Source organism: Pelecanus crispus, chromosome 2 (assembly GCF_030463565.1).
Source record: "Pelecanus crispus isolate bPelCri1 chromosome 2, bPelCri1.pri, whole genome shotgun sequence".
In the NCBI taxonomy this organism is placed as follows: domain Eukaryota; kingdom Metazoa; phylum Chordata; class Aves; order Pelecaniformes; family Pelecanidae; genus Pelecanus; species Pelecanus crispus.
Genome location: NC_134644.1, coordinates 79,473,240 through 79,492,767, shown reverse-complemented (window position 1 = coordinate 79,492,767; position 19,528 = coordinate 79,473,240). Strand labels below are relative to the sequence as shown.

The window sequence follows — 19,528 nt, the reverse complement described above, 5'->3', positions numbered from 1 at the left end:
GGTTTAGCCCCAGCCAGCAACTAAGCAGCACGCAGCCGCTCACTCACTCCCCCTGCCCTGATGGGATGGGGGGGAGAATCGGAGGAGTAAGAGTGAGAAACACTCCTGGGTTGAGATAAGAACAGTTTAATAATTGAAATAAAGTAAAATAGTAATAATAATAATAATAATAATAATAATAATAATAATAATAATAATAATAATAATGTACAAAGCAAGTGATGCACAATGCAATTGCTCACCACCCGCCGACCGATACCCAGACAGTTCCCGAGCAGTGATTGCTGCTCCCCGGCCAACCCCCCACACTTTATATACTGAGCATGACGTCATATGGTATGGAATAGCCCTTTGGTCAGTTTGGATCAGCTCTTCTGGCTGTGCCCCCTCCCAGTTTCTTGTGCACCTGGCAGAGCGTGGGAAGCTGAAAAGTCCTTGACTAGCATAAGCAGTACTCAGCAACAACTAAAAACATCAATGTGTTATCAACATTCTTCTCATTCTAAATCCAAACCACAGCACTATGCCTGCTACTAGGAAGAAAATTAACTCTATGCCAGCCAAAACCAGGACACCATGGCATTGCTCTCCATGCATCCTCTTCTTGGTGACTACCATTTAGCAAAGGTTACTGCAGAAACATCTATAATCAGTCTAAAGCTGTGTCACAGGAGCATGATTCTCACACGGGGGTTTCAATCTTCCAAATGAAAAGACTATGCCAACAACTATTTGTATCACAGGGGAAAAATCTCAAACTGTTTATTAGCAGGCATGTTACAACAGCACTTTTTTGCTGCCTTATAGTGAGTGCTCAAAGACAGCTTTGAAAGAAATGTGTTCCCATGAGAAAAGGGTATACAGCAAACACATAACTCTCTCTTACAATGCCTTTGAAAATTCTGGGGAGAAGAATGCATTACATGCCATGTCATTGTTTTCCAAGAGACTTCTGATGAAAAGAAACTCTGAGTTTATCTAATGGTTAAAAGAATCAAATACTAGCACTAATAATTTGTAAAGATCTTATAAAAGAACAACCCACATTATACTGAAAGCAACAACAAAACCTCCTACCGCATATTTTAGATAGAAAAGATCACCTGAATCTTCCACAATACTCCTACCAAAAAAACACCCCATCTATCATGAAATCACTAAACACTGCAGGACTATTAAGTATTTTGGACTTATGGTTCTAGGTCTCAAGGAGGCTGCAAGGTGGAGCTGTCATAAGGGGGGAGTTTTTTCCTCCCTCTGACATAGTCCCTGGGGGAACCAGAAGGTCATCTCACAGGGAGTCAAGGAAGAGCAGTCCATCTGCAAAATAGAAGGTGGTACTGGCATCCTCTTCATCCTTCCCACCTGTGCGTGGTACAAGACTTCTGCATCCCATGTCCAAGCCCTGGGATACAGAGACCCTCACCTGCTCCAACTGTGGAGTAACTCCTTGCTCCTCCACCCCTCCAGAGAAGTGCTGGAGAGAGCAGGTGCAGGACCAGGATGGGAGTGCAGCCTTCTGCAGGGGAGGGAAGCAGAAACATTGTCAAGGTGGGCTGAGCAGCACCTTAAATTGTGTAGAGACACTGCCTCATAACTTTGGTATCATTTAGTGTCACATAAAGTTGGAATTGGTTTGCTGCCTATCTTGGTAGTCTTACCTTCTGCTACATACCTGCAAGCTTCTTGCATTTTAGTTCAGTTAGTAACGAATGGTAGAAACAAGTCAAAATAACTGTATGTTGATACCTACAGCACAGGAGGACAGTCTGCTAACAAGAACAGACTAAATGTTCCTACAAACTGGAAGTTTAGTGCATTTGTGTACCTACTATAATAGCAACGAAATTCTTAATTCTGAATAAATAGTATCACAATCAAAACAAATCTTTGAGAAGTGATTTTTCCATTCCTGGCATCTCAAAATCTCCTGATGATTTCACATCCACAGATAAACAACAATAGTGAATTTCCAAACAGGCCAATACCTCCAAAACCTGAATCTCAGCTAAAACCCAGTGGAAAATTTTTGCAATAAACATGTTTCTAAAAATGGCTCAATATATTAACATACTACAGCACAGATTTTTACTAAGGGTGTGAGTTTTTCTTAATGGGATATTGGAAACAGCATTTCAGCATCATTTTAGTCATAGTCTCCTGAATGTGATAATAGAGAACAGGAACATTAATGCAAGAAATGTCATCAACTCCTTCTCCTCTTCTCAGGTTTTCTGGCACTTGAAGCATGTTGTTACTTTACTTGATGCAAACCCAAAACAAATGTGACCTGGAGACATAGACTGGCAGAACAGCCATTTGGATCAGGGCAGATGTGGCTTCATATTTCAGGGCTTAGAGCCCTGCCTCCCACAGAAACCTTTGTTTGACCACAAGCTGCTCTTCTACTTCTTTTCTTTTTTTCCACTTTTCCTTTAAAAATTGGATTGAAGGATAGTAAGGTTTAAGATTAAGGTTTAAAATCATCTGGAGGTGGGTGAGCACATACACGGACCACCCAAAAGAAAGGAGAGCATAGCACAGTACCTATATAAGGACAGGCTAACCAGTGCCTTTTAAGATATGAGCAGAATTGCAAGAGCAACTCCAGTGGAGGTAAAACCTCTGCACGCGGTCTTCATAATGAGCACTGAGCGCCCAAAAAGCACGTGAAATGTTTACAGCTTTATTTGCTTTTTACTTTCCGATTGATCCTGGGATTAACAATCATGCCATGAAAACAAAGGTAGAAGTCCAGTGGATCATATGATGCAGGACTTGACAGTCTTCCGTATCTGCTCAAAACCTTAGCATTTCCAAATCAGAAATATCTGCAATTGATTCTTTTAATATAGGATTATTTCCAGAACAGATATTGCTTAAATAGATCTCAGTGACATAGAATTTACATTGTTCCCCTCAATGTGATTTGTACCAACTGCCCCACTTATCCAATACTATAAAAAAGAAAACAAATAGAAATCTGAAATGCCCCCATTATTACTCTGAAGAAATGGCACTGAAAGATTCTTTGTGTTAAATCAGGAGGTCAAGCTCTCAGTTCTTCCAAAAATTTTAGATGGGAGTGGGAAGTATTTCATGTTTTTTACTACAAAAGCATTCTGACCTGATGGGTTCATGCTAGTAAGCTGTTCAACACCATTTTTAAGAGATAGAGAGTAGTGAAGAGAGGAACGTTTATAAATAAGTGTAACAATGCCACAGGTTAAAATGTCAGGTTGAAACACCAAGTCTTCTAATACCATATTCAAATCTACTCAACTCTTACTTTCTGCGCAAGGAAAAGAGGTAAAACTTTCTATTACTTACCAAGATGAGGGACATTGTGCCTAGAAATTAAAAAAACTCTGCTAAATTTCTGTCTCCATATTCCAAAAAAACCCAGATGTTGACTTCAGTGAGTTTCCTTAACTGTTGCATCCATATTCCATGTTGGGATATCCCATACCCACGTTGCGTAGTTTGATGTAGGATTGTAATAGCTAGGGTAAAATTATTATGTGGAACTGAAATTTTTTTGCAAGAGTGGCAGGGATTTAAAATGTTATATCTAGGCTAATAAGTGTTAAATATATGCCATTTGACAGATCTGAAAGCAGACCGATTCACAAGTACTATTACAATTCATACAGCACTTCAGAAGCTTCAGGCTAATAGCAATTCATACATGTAAATTGCCAAGAATTGGCAAGAATGCTAGGTTTTATTTTTTCTGCTTTCCAAAATCCTTCAAAGAAACTTACCACTACTTCACAGCTGAGATCTACAGGAGAACTAAGGGAAAGGTTGTCTTGTCTCAACCACAGGAGATTTTCTCTAATTAACTCAAGCCAGATTATTAGTTTAGTTGAAAAAAAATCACGCTGCCTGAAGGGCTATCTGATTATTCACTCATGTTTCTACACTTATGACACAAACAAAGTATTATAAATCAAACCTGCAAGTTGGAAGATTTCATGTCTCTATGACTGAAAGTCAAGTTTGGAAAACAAATTCCAGATCCTACCATCCTGTGATATAGATTCTGATCTTTTCAAAGCACAGTCTAACTACTAATTATAATAGGAACTCTCACATACAAATGCTTCATTATTTAATTTACAAAGCAACAAGCTGATCATGTCTCACAATGATTCAGAGCAATGTTAACCTATCTCAGAAACTGCAAGCTCAAACCACAGCAGGCTTTACAATCAAGCTTTTTGAAGCGTTTCAGGTCAGTAACATAATTTCATCTCAGGACCATTCGGCTTTAAAGTAGCTGCACTGCATCTCTGGTGCCAGAAATTAGTTCCCTCTGGCAGCAGCAGGAAATAGAAATTGTGTATGTCATAAGTAAAAAGCAATGAGCAGTTATTGATCAGGAGTGACCTCCCTCCACATGCCTGCATGTTGGCTGGGAGAAACTCCACACACTGCAGAAGTGATGGTTTTTATTGCTGAAGTTCATCAAGCGTGCTGGCACTGCGGTATACATCCTACAAGCACCATATGATGCATGGCTAGAAGTAGACATCAAGAGCAATTAAAAAAAAAAAAAAAGAAGAAGAAGAAACAATGAGCAATAAGAAAGTGGGTGAAACGTTATGACTGAAGATCATCATCTGTTGTTTTTTAATTACTGAAGCAGACTTAGCACAGGTATGCAAGCAACACTATGCAATATCAAAACTGCCTGCATGCTGTGAGGTAGCCCTGATCAATTCTGCTTGCCGTGGAGGTTGAAAGTGGGCAGAATACAGCTGCATGCATTTCAGAACTAGAATTGCCTTTGTAAAACATCTTTTATTGCTCCTCATCTCCAATCAATCGCATGTAGGCAAGAGGACATATCCCACTGTACATATGTTAGCTCAGTATGCAAATAAGCAGCTGAATATCCCTGCCAGTAATTTTCTTCTGTACAGAGACTGGCTCGTTTGGCAGCAATGAATGCCATGGGCAGAGAACTGTAGATGTCTGGATGTGCTAGAGATACACAAAAAATACTCTGTGCATGACACTTTAGGTAAAAATTCTGGGCGCCAGGGAAAGACAGAGCACAAGGGGAAGATGATGGACCAGGAGGATGAAGATGGGTAAGTGTGAAGCATTCAGCTATGGCCAGGCTGGTCCTTTGAAACTGCAAAGGCCTGAGCTACCACTTACGCTGAGCTAGGGGAACATGAATTATTACTTCGTGTCCACAATCCAGAAAAATGTATATAGCCCCACAGCTAAAAGACTGGTCCAGCCTCATCCCAAAATACTAATCATGTGATCTAGTTACAATGTTTTAAAATACCTCTTCATTTGTTAAAAAGGACCAGCCATGATGTACATAGCTCCTAACATACCACCACTACAAACAGAAACTCGACATTTTAGACAGCAGGCCTAATTGGAAAAAGGAGGAAGCTGCACCTAGAAACTTAGTGTACAGCTCACGCAGAGTTGATACTGAAGCTGCACTGAGTCTCTCATAGTCGCAAAGAATTATATGGAGAACCATGATCACAGCACTCTGCATTTGCATGTATTTACTGTACTGATTTACTTCTAATACAGTAGTAACAGATCTACCAGTAGCATGCTAAGCATAAATTTGCATTCATACAAGAAACAACACATTAACAGTGCTGTTCCAAAAGTCACATTGCAAAAGAAGATGTGGTATTAATCCACAAGTGCAGGACCCCAAATACGTATGCTTCACTGTGATGATCTGCAATTTGTCATTTTTTTATGAAACATCGGACAGTGGGTATTCAGTGTCTCTCCCCACGTGCCTAAGAGAAACTCTTGTAGCTGTACATCTATCCCATAACCCTAAAAGCACCAAGCCAAAATGAACTAAGCACTACGTGTTTACGAATATCAACTTTTAAGAACTTAGAGACTGAATCTAATGCATAAAGGTTGGATGACAATTAGGGAATGGAACTACAAGCCCCCAATTATTCTGCAATAAGACAGGCTATGCTTTTATTCCCTTTGTTGAAGGGACTCAGGAAAGCATTACTATAAAAACATGTAAAAACGAGAAGCAAATGGCATTTAAACAGCTTCACTTCCTACTTAGGGTAGACCTGAGAGCAAGGGGAGCAAGCATGTAGGAAGGAGAGTGCTTGAAGAAAGAAATAAAAGCACAGTAGCTGGCACTTCTCTGCAATAATATTATCAGCCTGCTGAGAGCAATTACAATAGCACAGACAGCACTTGCTTTATTGTGACCTTATTGAATTAAATCTGAGGAAAAAAACTCCTGAGATTCAGCAGGGAATTTATTAGAAAATTTTAATGCCAACTTAAATTTGATCCAAAGGCCTCAATATTAAAGGTCATATCCATTACTATACGGTGGGAAACCTTGGATCTCTCTGTTCCTATGTTCCACCCTTTCTCAGTTTTGTTTTCTTTTGTAAGAGTAGGTCAGACTCTCCTTCTCTCAGCTTTGCAGCACTCTGTATTAGAGGGACAAGACTGCTATTTACATTTTAAAAAGCCTTAGCCAGCAAGTCAAATAAAGAACTCCAATCTTACTTTAAATGAAAAGTTGAAAACCAAAATCAAGCAGCACTGACAAAACTAATATGCTATACAGCCAGATTTTACCACCTTACGTGGATATACAAAACATGTAACCTGATCTTCACTGAATTATCTGCCACTGCTTCCAGATCAACTGTCATCATGACAGGGGAGTCAGGTATGAACTGACTGCTGACTTGCACAAAATGGTAAAAGCTGCGTAGCATTTTTAAAAAACAAATGCTTAACTCTAGATCATTGCAAACCTTTCAGTACCATCACTGAAGTCTGACCAGCTGAGCTTCAAAGGCTCCTTGTTTGTATGTCAGCAAGCACAACAGCAGCAATGGTTACTGGGTGGTACTTCAAGCCCCATCATTCCCCTGCCCAGAGCTTTCAGCTTTACAACAGGAGATGCACATGCTAAGCACCCATGAAAAATACAAAGTGCACTGTGGAGCTCATGGATTACTCCCTGAAGGAAGTTCTCCCCACAGATTTGCAGGATAGCTATGTGAAGTTCCTCTTCTTTTAGTTGAAGACTTAGGAAAGAAACATAGATGGTCTGTACTTTACCAAAAGATGAAAAGGACCACAAGTTCTACTTTTATACTGTACTCATTTTTTTTCAGATATGAAACTGTATTAGAGAGAAAAATCTTCTCAAATGCTTATGTAATTTTGGAGCTTACATTCTACTGACTTCCAGAGTACCTTGAGCTCTTAAGTGGTCATATTAGTCAGCATAAATGTGCGAACGCAAGTCTGGATCCTTGCTATCAATCTGCTCAGTACCCTCTGAACAAAAGAGCCATCCTCTCTTTTCAGCCTGTGAGAATATACATTATGGATATTCATTACACTTTTTACTTTCTCAGTAGCCTCAGTATTCACTCAATGTAGGATGTCTGAGGAAAGGAAGAAGGTTAAAAGACAAGTTTCCTGTACCAGGCTCACTTAGGTTTCAAAGTATATCCCACCTGATGACCCAGTAGCAGCAATTTCAGTCTTCCTCAAAAGTACTGGAAAACCTGGCAACTGAACTAGTTTAATTTACCACTCAGGCTATGCTAGCATTAAATATATTTTTGGAGGACAGTGCATGAAAATCATCTTTTCTGAACTTAATTCACACAAGATTTTACATTCTTCATGCTAACAGCCAAATTAAATTTAGTTTCCTGTGTGCCTCGTGTATCTTAGCAGGTCTGAAACCAAAAGGGCAAATACAATTTGAATGCCACTGAAAGGTCGCCACTTAAAGACCTGTGTTCACACATTCATACACTGACCCAAGCTTACCCTTCTAGACATGGATGCAAACGACCTCTAGCTCAGAACCTGTGTGCAGCAGTGTCTGGACTGACTTGCCATATCAGCTGCACCCCAGGATGCCTGCTTTTGAAACTAAATATAACTTACTCTCACAAGCACCCTATTGCAAAGCCCTCTACACACAACATGAATGTACTTAATCTGCCATGCTACAGAAGTGTCAATGGTTTTGTCTTCTGAATTGCTTCACCCTTCACAAAGAGATTGATTACACATCCTTGCTTTAATGCAATTTGATTTGGTAACCACTGCAATTTTGTTTGTTAGACAGCTGTGTCTTATCAGTCTTGTCTCATTCAAAAAAGGAGGGAGAGGCTTAATTTATTACTTTTAACATTTGCAAGAAGTCAACAAAATGGCTGCTAGACTAAAACTGAAACATTTAATATTTTAATTTGTCTTTTCATACAAAAGTTAGCCTTGATGTTACAGTATAGACATCTTAGTTTTGTACACTGACAACAAAATCTCTGGGTCTGATTTTTTTTTTTTTTTTAAGGACCTGGGCAACACATGACTTCTTCAGTTAGTAAGAAGAAGATAGGAATTACGGAAATAGAAATTTCAATCGTGACACTGGGTAGGATAGCATCAGGCTTCATATTAGTGTTTAACTCACCCGTTTGCCAGCCATTTTTCTCTCACACAAGTTCAAAGAAGTGAAATAAAAACTATCAATCTATTAACAATAGTTAATAATAAACTATTAACAATAGTTTTCAGCTAACAGTATCTTATTTGAAATACAGACAAATATAGTATTTTAGAGTATTAAGCTGGAGTACTATGTGAGGATGAAGCTGGGATGCAGAACAAGAAAGGCAAGAGGAACAGGAATGTAGATATGTCTGATCTTGAATTGCTCAAATGACAGGGAACTTTGCTACCTATATCAAGATTTGGATGTTTAAATCAGTCCTTTTGTTTCCTAGGACTGAGACCCTGGTGAATTTTTTACTCACCCCTTGATAAAGGGGGTTTGTTACCACCAGGTTTATAAATATTCTTTTTTTTACTGTTTCAACTGATTAAAGAGGTCAGTCATATGCATTCTGCAGCTCTTCCAACTCCTCACCTGTTGTTCTTTCTCAAAATAAGCATTTATTTTTCTAATCTCATTTTCAACTTAAGCAAATGGTGTATCTCTAACTCTATGTAAAATACCATTTAATTCTATAGCATTTCAGATAACTATTTCAGTCAACAGTTCCTTCTACAGGCAGCATTGCAAATTAGGCCCTACACAGTTAAGATATTAATTAATTTTATATCATATTTGAGTCTAACAACATTACTGACTTTTATCTGAATTTTTGTATGTCTATGTATGTTTACTTGAAAAACTGCAGTTCACCTTTAGGATCTCAATTGAAAAGACAAGTAAAATTGCAAAAAGCCACAAATAGCTCCTTCCCTACTTCTCTCTTTTCCTATCCTGGTGTTCACATTGGCTCTCACTTAACTAGAAAATAACAGTATTAACTATTAAGTCTTTCTTCACTGCTCATTAGGCAGGGTTTTTAATTCTTGTATTGTCTTCGGTGTGGCCCATAAAACATGGCAAGACTGACACAAACAATGTGGTCAGCATCCTGCCAACTTTCTGTCTAAGCAGATTTTCTTCTCCAGTCTACTGCTACTTGGATCGAAAGGGGACAGAGAAGAGAGTGAGGCAGATGATAAAGGGATAGCTACTGAGATAGACAGTATTGTAAGTCTTGGAATATCACGCTTTAATTCCTGGTGTAAGCATATTTTGGGAAACTGGGCAAATAATTTAGCTTCCTATGCACCAAACTCTTTACAAATATATGCTTAAATATAAACAAAAGTAGCCTCCTTCATTTTCACCTCAATATCTTAAGGACAAGCATGTGCTGAAATGCACAGTTAAAATCAGGGTGCCTTGATCTCCCAGAGCTCACTGCTACTTCTGTATAAAGGAGCAGTAGTACTAGTAATTCTCTCTGCCCTCTGCCTTGCTTGTAGAGCTGAGAGAAGGGAAACAACCCCAGCCCTGACAAGTCCCTTGGGATGGCACAACAAATGTACGTGTACTGTCATACTCACAAAATGATTAGTAATAAAACTAGCACTTTGAAAAGACTTACTTCCTTTTTTTACCCATAAAGCATACTATACACGTGATAAAGGTATTTTACTGTCAATGGGTTAGTTCTTCAGTATTATTCTACAGCACGACTTTGCATACCAATTTTTTCTCCTCTTCCCTCATGAGCATACATACAAATAATTTAAAAGCAATTTACAACATGTCAAACTGCTTAAGGAGACTCTTAAAAATCTAATATATGAAGTTAACCATTGGCATGATTTATTATTGAAGTTCCACTGTTATAACTTGACAATTAAGAAATATTGATAAATGTAAACGCATTATTGATGTCAATTAAAAAGCACAAGATTGATTAACCTCCCAGAGGTATACTGGCACAAGCAGTTAGAGAGTAATCAGCCCCGATAAGTATTGACTACTGACAAATGGGCACAGAAATTAGACTGCTGTGAGACAAAAAGTACTTTCAATTAAGATGAAGATCATTTGAACACATAACCAAAGCATTGGGTCAACAACAAAATCAACAGAATTACAAACAAGATCTGTATTAATGTGAAAGGCTAAGTGATTAGGTCACATAATGCTCTCATTAACCATACACTCAGATGAAAATATGGTTAAAAATTACCAAAGCAACTGCTCAGCAAGTGAATTATGCTCACAGGAGAAAGACTATGAACGTCTTATTTAGCGACTACACTGCAATATTCATAACTGCCTTGGTGAGGGACAAGACCTTGTTTACAGGATAAACAGCAGATCTTTGTTTCAAAGTATGAATTTACGTACATTCTACAGGTGACCAAATTATAAAGGTGAACTCAAAACTCTGCTTAGTAATGGTTCACTTCCTGCAAAGCAAACAGCCTAGGAAGGACATTCAGGCAGTCCATACCTCGAAAGGGGGAAGCATACATCTGACATACTCCTGAGAGAGTAACAACAGGAATCAGTCAATTTGTGATTTAAATGTGACTGAAAGAGTTTGGGCTCCTTTTTTCTTCTTCCTTTTACTTGCTTTCAGAATTAATGTACTGGCATAATGCCTGTCACCAAGGGCACTGCAGCTATAGCTTTTAATGGCCAAAAAAAGCCCAGGCTCACCTCAGAAAGCACAGAGCTAAAGACAGCAGCAATGCACCAGTACCAAGGAGACTGCGTAAACACTAATTAAACTCCTCTCTACACTCCTGTCTATAAAACAGTTTTCCCTGCTTAAACTTCCAAGGGCTGGATCAGACGTGCTGATATTGGAGTCTAGCAACTTTCTTCCCTAAAGCTTGGCCTTCAATCACAACTTCATGGATCAAACAATTTCCCTCAAATACAAGCAGTGTACTACAGAGACACTAGACAGAATCCAAATTACTGAAAAAAAGATAAAATTGAAACGTAACACGTCAATGATAAAGCTTCTTTGTTTGAAAGAGCTTTATGTGAAGGCCACACATATGTTTATGTTTATTGTCAAAATAAAACTAGATCATTGTGAATTCACCTGGTTGCAAATTCAGTCAAATGGTATTAGTGACAGAGACCATGTTTGGTGCTACGCTAAACCACAGGAGTATTAAATGGACCCCCAGAACATTACAATACATGTAGACACACCAGACACAGAGGACTGTGAAGAAGGCTTCTTTTTTCCTTTTTTTTAAAATAACTTTTTTTTTCAGATTTTTATTAAATGACTGTTAATGTTGGTGGGGTTTAAAAACAGGTTTCATTTTGACAAGCCATTTTAAAATAAGAACACAACTAGCACCTTTGCAACTGGGATAATGGAAGAGTTTTAGTGACTGAACCAACAGAATAAGCATGAAAATAATAAGATGGGGAAATAAAAAGCACTCGTGAAGCCAGACTCTTGGAGCAAACGGGACAAACAGAGCTCTTTGCAGGCTGCCCTTACACTGAGAATGAAGACGAGAATAAATTCTTTAGACTTTACAAACTATCTGTGGAAGAAACAAAAAAAGGCATCTGATTTAGAGTGGCAGGGGAAGATTTTACACACAGTATTTTCAGTTTGCTGAGGGGAGAAGCATGGCCATCTGAAAGGCCAGAAAAGAATGCAAGTAGCTTAAAGAGCAGGTAAAATGCTCCCTCTTCCCTTCGTTAGCTGTAAAGGGAAAAACTGTAACTGTAATATGCTGAGAGACTGATGACTGAGCATGGGGGGAGAAAATGTCATTAAAAAAACCCATTGTACCACAGCTACAGGACTAGGTGACTTGTCGGATAGCGAGGGCGTCAACACCAACATCATCATCCTGAATTACAGATAGCAGTTCAAGGGCAGCAGTACACAGTCCTGGGGATCTGAGGCACAGACAAATGTGCCAAAGCTCCTCCTGAAGGGAAGTGTGCCTGCTCAGTTGCCGTGCCATTGAACCTGACACTGTCTCCTTTCAATAAGCAGTACAAAACCAGGAAGGAAAGTTTTCTCAGCAAGGAAAGTGAAATGAAACAACAGATTAAAAAGCAACCAACAAACTGTGGGAGATCAAAACAGAGATCACTGTTGTAATAACAACACTGTTGTCTCTCCTACTTTTTTCAGAAGTCCTCAAAACAGCAATCCCTTTCATTTCCTCAAGGTCTAGCTGTACTTAAAACTGGTTTATGCCATGATAACACCACTGAAAAGGGATGCTCAGGAGAGATCTATGCTCTGACGTCAACGTAAGTCACAATACATATGCAAGGCTTTTACAAGGTTATACGTGTCATAAATAACATGCAAAACCGCCATACTTCACTTTTTCCTATTCAGTAAAAAAGAGATCCTCCACTCGTGTTCTGCTCTGCAGCAGATACCATACAGCAAGAAAGACAGAAAGTTGCTCAAAGCTTAATATACTGTAATGCTAGAAACTCAATCGTCAAAGCCTCCCTCAACTGGCACCACTACAAACCAGATTGGCAGACATCAACTCAAGATCACACAATCAGATTAGAAACATGGCAGAAGGCATTTGAGCTGTGATCAAAACTACCAGCACTTATTTCTACCTTGCCTCTCTTGGCAGTATTTGATATGTACTCGGACACACATGCCCTTGTTGTTACTCACCTCACTTGGAAGAGGCCCCCTTGAAGTTTTGTTGCAACAGCCACCCCTATGAACCGTATTCATTTACACACTGGGCAGAAGCCCTTGAGACACCACACACAGGAAAGCAGAAAGGGACCAGTGGCAGATGAACACATCTCCCTGAAAATGTGAGCATTCCTTCCTTCTGGAGCTTTCTTCAGCACAGGCTGGTTCAATCGGTGCTGCTAACTGTTTCAAGAAGCTACTGACCAGCCAGGCTGGTGAAACTTACTCTTTTCCACGTGGAAGTTTATACCTAGCATTTACTTGATCGGATGTGACATACTGCCATGCAAAATTGCTCACTAGAAAGTAAGTCCTTCTCCTGTCCTTCAGACAGCCCTCCTCCTGTGCATAATATCAGATGCTCAGAGCTCTGGATGCATTATATAAGTGCTTATTACTTATGATAAGGCCCCAACCTCACTGGATTAGCCACTAAATACATGTAACAAAAATAATGACAGCTCTTTATGAAAGATAAAGTATTTTAAAATCAGCTGCCAACACTCAACAGCCTTTGTTTTTTTTTTTTTTGAGGAAGCGTTACTGCACACATCAAATGCTGTGTTTTACACTAAGGCTCTTAGATCACAAAGACAAAGCCTCATTCTACCTCTGAATCGCCTTTGCTTGTAGCCTAAAGGTTACTTTCCATGCAGGGTCTACTTTGGTATTTAATATTGCAGGCAGAACCTGCCACTTGTAATTTAGTCAGCAGAGCAAACAGTAGCAAATCACTTGTGAAAATACAGTCTTGCTCTCCATCAGGAGAGTTAAATGAAAGCCTAAGGAGTAACACTGCTCTGGAGACTCGCACAGGTGTAACCTGGAGAGCCATGTCACCTGAAGACAGGTAAAATGTTGGTTATACTTCCTGCACATTCAGATGCTACAAGTTAAGCTGATATGACAGCTCTGGGCTTTTGGCATCTGTTACAATATTGCATATCTCCAAAGCTATCCTACATGCCAAGATGAAAAAGCTATTTGAAAAGGCTGGCTGAAGTGGACCTCACTGCTAACACGTCCTGTGAAGGGCCAAGTTCTGATTCACCTGGGTTTCTGTTCAAATTTACCAAACCTTTTTCAAAGTCACTCCTATTACATTTTTTCCTTTGTTCCTCCCCCCCCCCCCCCCCCCGCCCCCAAACCTTATGGATAATTACTGGACATAAATCCATTTACTCTCATACTGGAATACAAAACCAATATAGCTCTGAATTTAATGCCTCTGCATTTCAATTTCAAGCTTTCTTTTGTTTACTAAAAGACAGGTATTATCTGTCCTATGTTATACCTTCCTCCACCTGCATCTGTGTCTCTCTCCAAGTAAAGAGCACTGCAACTTGACATGTTAAGGATTTCTGTTGCTTTCTTAACCATATTCTTCCTTGCAGGCTACTGTTATAAAAGAAGAAATATACAAATGTATATTTCTCGAGTTATGCTTTCAAATCACATGGAAGGTAAGTGCAACTTGAACAAACAGGATTTAAATGACCTCGAGTTAAAAAAAAAAAAAATCCCCAAAACCCCAAAGAGCTTTGGAATTTAAAAAAAAGAAAACCACAGAAAAATCCCCCCAATGCCTTCTAAAAACCAAAGTCAGGTGATTTAAATTCAGTGTTTAGCATTGCCACAAGCTTCCAGCATAATTTAGGTAAATGCACATAGGGAACCAATCAAGTGAGAACTCATGATCTGCTAAAGCAATTAAAAACTGACTACCACTACTGCAACAGGCTAGGAGCTAGAGAAGTGCAAGAGGCTCACGTCAACCATTTGCTAAATTCTAGATGCCATTACAAGTATTTAGAAGTGTACAGATGCTTGATTACCTTCAAGAACTGATACTGTGCAGTGACTTGATAAAACTGTGTTAATAGGATCTTTTTCTGTTTGATCTGGATGAGGGGATTGAGTGCACCCTCAGTAAGTTTGCAGATGACACCAAGTTGGGTGGGAGTGTTGATCTGCTGGACGGTAGGATGGCCCTGCAGAGGGACCTGGACAGGCTGGATCGATGGGCCGAGGCCAACTGTATGAGGTTTAACAAGGCCAAATGCTGGGTCCTGTACTTGGGTCACAACAACCCCATGCAATGCTACAGGCTTGGGGAAGAGTGGCTGGGAAGCTGCCTGGCCAAAAAGGACCTGGGGGTGCTGGTTGACAGCCGGCTGAACATGAGCCAGCAGTGTGCCCAGGTGGCCAAGAAGGCCAACAGCATCCTGGCTTGTATCAGGAACTGCGTGGCCAGCAGGACTAAGGAAGTGATTGTCCCCCATTATTCAGCACTGGTGAGGCCGCACCTGGAATACTGTGTCCAGTTTTGGGCCCCTCAATACAAGAAAGGCATTGAGGTGCTGGAGCATGTCCAGAGAAGGGCAACAAAGCTGGTGAAGGGTCTAGAGAACAAGTCTTATGAGAAGCAGCTGAGGGAACTGGGTTTGTTTAGCCTGGCGAAGAGGAGGCTCAGGGGAGACCTTATTGCTCTCTACAACTACCTGAAAGGAGGTTGTAGTGAGGTGGGTGTTGGTCTTTTCTCCCAAGTAGTTAGTGATAGGACAAGAGGAAATGGGCTCAAGCTGCGCCAGGGGAGATTTAGATTGGATATTAGGAAAAATTTCTTAAAAAGAAAGGGTAGTCAAGCATTGGAACAGGCTGCCCAGAGAGGTGGTGGAGTCACCATCCTTGGAAGTGTTCAAAAAACGGGTAGATGTGGCACTCTGGGACATGGTTTAGTGGGCATGGTGGTGTTGGGTTGATGGTTGGACTGATGATCTTAGAGGTCCTTTCCAATCTTAATGATTCCTAGTTTTTACTTTCATTATAAATAATCCAGCCACCAAGCCAGGAAACATGAAATTGCTACTCTACCCTTAATTGGTTTAGTGGTGGACTTGGTAATGTTAGGTTAATGGTTGGACTGCATGATCTTAAAGGTCTTTTCCAAGATCGTAAATGATTCTATGATTCTATGATTATGCCATTCACCTCCTGCTCTTCTTCTGTGAAAGAGGCATTTGAAAACTCCTGCGTCTACACTTGCTTTAACAAACTAAATGGCTTGAGAGGTAGGAATAGTTCTCTCTGGGCATAATGTTGGCTCTATCCTGGTTGGAACGTGTAGGCACAACTGTAATAAATAGAAATATATGACACTAGTAAAAAAGCAGCAAACTTCCAAGGACACTCCTCTTAGGTAAGAACTGTAAGTCTATAAATTTTTTGTAGAAAAATAGGTATTTGTCATCGTGAAGCTGAAAAAAAAATTACAAGGAGCTTCTCAAGAAAAGCAGTAAATTAATATGTGATTTTAAAACTTCCTTGCAGTGACAAACTTGATAAGAGGAAACCATATGAGAGCTGGCTGCCAGCAGGAAAACGTGATTTGCCAATATCATATACATTCCTGAACAGTAGTATGGGTGCTGCACCCTGTAATCAGAGTGCTTAAAGAGCTTTTCCAGCTATTCTTTCCTCTTGGCTTCAAAACTGCACCTAACATAATCAAATACATTATACATTATTTTTCAACTTTCTTACTTATTCATAAAAATTAGACAGAAAGATGACTTGTAGCCTGAAACTAAAACTACTAATAAGGATTTTCATAATGAACCTTCTCCTGCTGAGGGCACCCAGCCTACAGTGCTTTGCAGTATAAACACAGGTATCTTCTGATACACAGAATATTCCTTGAAGGTTGAGAAGTTCCTTGAGACAGTCAATTCCAACATCACTCACAACTGTGTAAATTGGTACCAGTCCCCTGAATACTCAACAATATGCTTGCAGTCCAGAAATATATACACCTTGGCATTTACTAATTTACCTGCTATTGCTGCAAATTAATCACAGGATTACTAGAACTGAACTATGGAAAACAATGGGAGTATTTGCTGATAAACCCACAAAGGATGACCAATAAAATCCAAAGCAGGTGCAGTAAACTAAGGTACTTCTACCTTTTGTTTTTTAGAGTAACTATAATTGAAATTGCTTGTCTTGCTAATATTTATTAAACATGCTTTAATATTTATACTATTTTGATTAACGGAAATATGCTTCCTTATGCTGTGGTTGTATTATTACCAGCTTGCAATAATATGAGTGCTCTATTAGTACATTCATTCAGTATCATCTCCCACTTCCATTCAACCGTTACTTGAATCTATGATATTGCTAAGATGAGATACTGCTAATGAATGCCTCAAGAAGGTGCAGTACTTGGCTACACACAGCTGCACTGGCAACTTGGCTTGCTAAAAAAAAAAAAAGACCCAGAAGAACTGTTATTTTACACAAATTTCAAAACAAGACCATACTAATAATTTTTACTAGAAATGGCAAATATGGAGAAACACAAGAATATGAGACTGAAATCTCACACTATGACACAGGCTTTTATCAAGTCATAGTCATGAAACACTTCATTAAAAGAAATGGAGCTAAACTTACTATAATCAATGAATATTGCGAGGATTAGAATGTACTTACAACATGCTACAAACATGAAAAATGCTGCAGGTGCTCCATATTTATCATTATCAGTGGAACCTTTTTAATAGAGTTCTCATACTTCAAAACCGTGTTCCTTCATTCTTCTACACATCTGAAGGGAACAGTAAGAGAGGTCAAGCCTGAGGAAGAACTACTCAGACTCAAAGAAAAAATTAATCTGTTCCCTTAGAAAATGCTGATGACCAGCCAGCTGTAAAGGAAGCAGATCCACACATCCTGACTGTCTAAGCACTCCAGTGCATCTCTTGTCTCCCTGCTAAAGGCTTGTGCAAACCATGATTTTCCTCAGTTTGCATTACTTAATGGGACAAAGAAAGGCTGTGAAATATCAAAACTGTTTTACTGAAGAGTACTGTAGTTGTGTGATGTCAAAAACAGTACAATTGATACTAAAGCCTTCAGAACTGCCAGGAAAACCAAAATAATCCTTCTTAGCTGGACAACAAGATGACTGGTAGTTTCCAGCTACAATCTAAAACTGAGGAGAAAGTACTGTGGAGGAATACATAAGAATGAGATGTCCTATAAATTAAAATAGAGATTTAATCAGAGCACACAGGTCTAACACAGCTTTTGAATTTCACTTCCATATTTTCAGTTTAAAACTTGAGAGAGCATGCCACAAAGAAAACTAGTGGATACTTCAAAACACTCAGGATTATCCTGTCTTCAAAGTAGCTTCTATAAATCTTGAATCTCAGCAACAGCAGTAACATTTCAGGGCAAATTCTCCTACCGCTAGCATATTCCAATAGCAACGGAAACTCACAAATGAAGTCATATTAGCATAGCTGGGGAATGGCTGTTACAGTAATCCTCAAAGGACCTCAAGACTTAGCCTCAAAACTTTTAAAAAGTTTCTATTTCAAACTTACTTGTGACAATGCATTTCTCACAATGCCGCCCTTTACAGGGAAGACACCACAAATTGTGCTGTTTACACAGTAAACACACACACAAAAAATCTTCACAAACAGTGTTGAGAAAAGAATGTTAAGAGTTGTTCCTTCCTTTAGCCAGACTAATTTTAAATAAAAACCAATAACAAGCAGAGGAGGACGAAGGCAGAGATTAATGTTCCTCCATGCTTTTCAGCTTTATAAAGCTACTTTTCTAACATTCAAGCAAATTGTACACTGACTGACATGAACAAAATGACAGTAATCTGTCACTATTTCACATTTCCCACTAGGCTGATTCAAACACTTATTTATGAACCTCTACACTTCAATGGTCACTTTGATGACTAAACCATAAATTAGAATGTAAAGTGAACATAAATTTGATTTTAGAGTAACAACAGATTGTCAGCAAAGTGGGATATTATTTAATTTCTATCGACACACTATGAAAAAGTCAGCAATACTAAGATGCGCTACATCATAATAAAGCCCAAACTTAGCAAAAAAATGTACACTAGTTCTCATGTTTGCTTCAGTGCTTCTGCATTTAAAAATAAAATCACTTTATATTATGCTTGGTTAGTTTTAAATATAAAGTCTTAATAATGTCAGATGACTTCATTACTTAGATCTTCAATTAAACAGAGAGCAATAATGAATTTTTTTTTCCACAGAGCATGATTAAATTTGACAGCGAGTAAATATTAATATGAATTTAGATGCTAAGGTTTTTAACAGTCCTGATGAAAAGCTTACTTTTAAGACAGTGTTGCTATTTTTCCAATATTTATCTCTTGCTTTACAGCTGAAAGTAAGATGACACTAAAACATAATAGAAATTCTGCAAAGAACAACAGTTCTCAGTTTTTTAGAATAACTTTTTTTTTGCGGGGGGTGACTCAGAAAAAAATAATACCTATTACTGAAATATCAAGTCTTGCAGGGACTCGTGTCAAAAAATTATCTTGATAAACTAATTTTCTTTTATCAGATTATCTTCTGTTAAAAAGTTCCATTGCCTATTATGTTACTACATGTGTTACTGTTACTCTTGCA

General features: G+C 38.9%; 1 protein-coding gene across 4 annotated transcripts in view; it reads right to left on the bottom strand.

Annotated features, from left to right (window-relative positions):
• Nucleotides 1–19,528, bottom strand: part of LYRM4 (LYR motif containing 4) — a 100,751-nt gene that overhangs the window by 50,647 nt on the left and 30,576 nt on the right. The gene's annotated exons all lie outside the window — the stretch shown is intronic.